This window comes from Apium graveolens, chromosome 7, assembly GCF_009905375.1.
Source record: "Apium graveolens cultivar Ventura chromosome 7, ASM990537v1, whole genome shotgun sequence".
Taxonomy (NCBI): domain Eukaryota; kingdom Viridiplantae; phylum Streptophyta; class Magnoliopsida; order Apiales; family Apiaceae; genus Apium; species Apium graveolens.
The window spans coordinates 203,852,831-203,856,018 of NC_133653.1; the positions used below are offsets into that span (position 1 = coordinate 203,852,831).

Sequence of the window (3,188 nt, forward strand, 5' to 3'; positions counted from 1 at the left end):
ATATATATATAGAAAATAATATCCCGTATTATTTTAAATTTTTATAAATTAATTAAAGTAATAAAATTAATTGTAACAGATAAAATATGAACAATATAAAAATAATAAAAAAAATTAAAAAAAGTAAATAATGGAAATTAGGCTGGGCTAGCGGCTAAAATTTGGGTCTACAGGCTAGCGAAGCAGAGCGGGAAATGAAATTTTGAGACAAAAGAAAAAGGGGAAAATGATATCAAACACATTTTGTATTGAGGAGCAACGAGCGACTAACAAGATGAGCAATGAGGGTTTTGATCAAAGGATTTCTGTAACACATTCCGGCAATTAAGGTTTCAAGTTAAATTAGGGTTCTAAATAGATTTGGGTTCGATTTGAAGGTATAATCTCATTTCCGTCTTCTATTTAATCCGTATGTGTGTAAACGTGTTTTCATATTTGAGTAAATTTGTGTTTATTTGATGAGTAATCGAAGCAGGTTTACTTTCCCTCTCTCTTCCTCTCACTCTCATGTATTTCTTAAATTGGGGATGTATCTCGACTGATTTATCGATTTTGATGCAATTGTTTTTGTCAATAGTAGGACCATGGTTTAATTTAGTCAAAAACAATAGTAGGACCATGTTGCACTGCATATTTTTTTAATGAATTGTTTAATTCTCATTTCCTGATTTTACATTTAATGTCAGGGATGAAGTTTTGCGAGGAACGGGTTTTAATGGCTTCAGAAGCTGTGAATATCTGGAATAGGAAAAGAAAAGTTTCACACCACCCCCGAGTTTACGCAGTTCCAGAACAGTAGCCGCAGAGAATGTAGCTGCAGATGCAGAGCAACAATCAAACACAAAGGTGGCTTCTCAAACACTGTCTCAGTGTGTTGATTCAGAACCAATTAATAGCACTTCGTCAATTAATTTACCAGGAATACTCAGTACACTCGGTAAGGTAATTTAGTTATTCGATTTCCTGATCTGAGTCAAGTTCTTATAAGCAAATTCATTATTTGATGCCTATCTTTTAATGTGTATGTTATAGGAAGTTGTACAACAAAGGGAAACAGCACAAAAGATTGCCCTCTAAGCTCTTAGAGACTATGCAAAGAATTGATATGTGTTTTATGATGGATAGAGGTGGTGATCGGCTTTGTTATGTCCAGTTTCCCCAGAGATTTGAGGGTATTGATCCTTCTGACCGGTATGCGAATCACATTGTTTTCTTTGATGGTAATATGCGTGCACTTGATGTCCTCCAGGGTCCTGTCTACGTTGGAACATGATGCCTCTTTTGAAGGATTGCACTCTATGGATTTGATCCGCCTCGAGCGAAAAAGCACCACCCTGGTTGCCGCAGCTCCTGCTTTGGTCGCAAAAAGCGTGCCTTGGTGTCACATTAATCAGTTGCAGATCATCCTGCTGTTAAAAATGGACGACCTCCTGGGGCTTTTACCATTCCCGGAGAGCTTCTTCATTTGGGTTTTTGAAGTTTATTAATTATATGGTTTCTACACTAATTATATGATTTTTGTTTTGTTTTTTTAAAAAAAATATTTTAAAAGTCTGATTCTTTGTTATTCAGGATTAAGAAAGGTAACAGTAGTATGAAGACAAAGAACGGTTGCATATAGAGCTGGTGTTGTTGCTACTAATGAAAAAAGCATGGAACTACGTTCCCCAGAACTGCACCTCCTAAGTTGGAGCTCCAAACGGGTCGTAAGTGTGTACTATAATAGTGGTAAGAAGAATTTAGTAATTGATGACTGACGCAAAACAAACATATATATCTTTGGATGTAAAGATTCAGTTCTTTCGATGCAAGGTATAGTTATCAAATTCACTTATATCTATTATGAAAAGTATATGTTTTCAAATGGTTCATTTAAGTGCTGTTTACGATATTTTAATGTGCTTACCTTTACTGGAAAAGTTTAAAACATAACCATAGACAAGTGTACTAATATGGGATTGTATTTAAGGTTAGTGTAGTTCATACTGAAATTTCCTAGTAGAATTATTAAAATAAAGGCTCACTTTTGTGACATGACGTAGTGGCTGCTTGTGAGATTGTTAACTGCAATAATGTTGAGGTGCGATGCTAGGTATCTCCTCTTGCTAGTGTTACAATTATTTGTTTCATGTGGAATGATTAATGTTGGTTTCAAAAATATTGTAATGCTTTGTAATGCAGACTTTTTCAGTTGATACAAGGTTACATAATGCTTTAGAAGTTCTAGTAGTCAGAGTATATTGGATTAGTGGCAGTTTGCTTTCTGCAACATAATAATGCTTAGATTATACCAAAACCTTTATTCTTTTATTGGTTGAAATTTAGGGTTCAGCACCTACCATTTTAGTAGACAATAACAACAGCCAAGTCAAGGAGGATACAATTGCACGTCGGTTTAGTTGTAGGTTTTGAACATACACTTAACCTTCCTAGTTTCCTCTATTTTTTTAGTCCAACTATTTTTGTCCAATTCTTTTAATGAGTAAACTCTGCAATTAATTGGTTTTATATAAAATTTAAGGAGTTTAAGAAGAACTTGCCATTGCTCCCAAATATAAACAAGGAACTACTTGATTTCTTCCTGTATTTAATTGCCATATCTCTTATGGTGTAGGATGCAGGCTGCTTTTGGTGTAAGTTATGTTGTTTCTATATTCATCTTTGCTTTGCAATATTGTCCAGATACATTAGTTATTTAATTAGGATTGTTTCTCATATATAATTTTATCACTTCCTAGAGCTGATCTTCACCGGCTGTTCGAAAGACTACAACTTTAGCACCAAGGGCTCCAACAGCATCTAAAAATCCCGCCGCCTGGAGTTTTTCTTTTTACTTGTACTTGTTGAAATAGTTGATTATGCTTTGTATTAGTATAATACAAGAAATTTTATTTAAATGTAATAATTCTTGAGTTCATATTTATTAATTTAAATTTTATATTTAGCCTAATCATTCTTGGATAATTTTCATTTTTATTTTGAATTTAAATATTTCTCAATTTATGATTATATTTTTGAAAATTAATGGAAAAATAAGAAAAAAACCTTATTAAACAAAAAAATTAAATAATAATTTATGTGGGCCCCACAATTACACGTGGAGCAAACCATTCTTAAAGAAATTTTAAGATCTTTTGCAAACACAAAAATGTGTTACTATAGAGTGTAAAAGATGTTGCTATTGTGAT

At 33.2% G+C, this 3,188-nt stretch overlaps 1 long non-coding RNA gene across 3 annotated transcripts; it reads left to right on the forward strand.

Annotated features, from left to right (window-relative positions):
• The first annotated feature begins 202 nt into the window (after positions 1-202).
• Positions 203-2,940, forward strand: LOC141672291 (uncharacterized). 3 transcript variants are annotated; one of them, XR_012555438.1, is made up of 4 exons: positions 203-377; positions 687-942; positions 1,033-1,172; positions 1,250-2,940. It is a non-coding gene; the product is annotated as an uncharacterized LOC141672291 (long non-coding RNA). The 3 variants fall into 3 exon arrangements; XR_012555437.1 differs by having other exon boundaries at positions 1,033-2,940; XR_012555439.1 differs by having other exon boundaries at positions 687-937; positions 1,033-2,940.
• Positions 2,941-3,188: the final 248 nt, after the last annotated feature.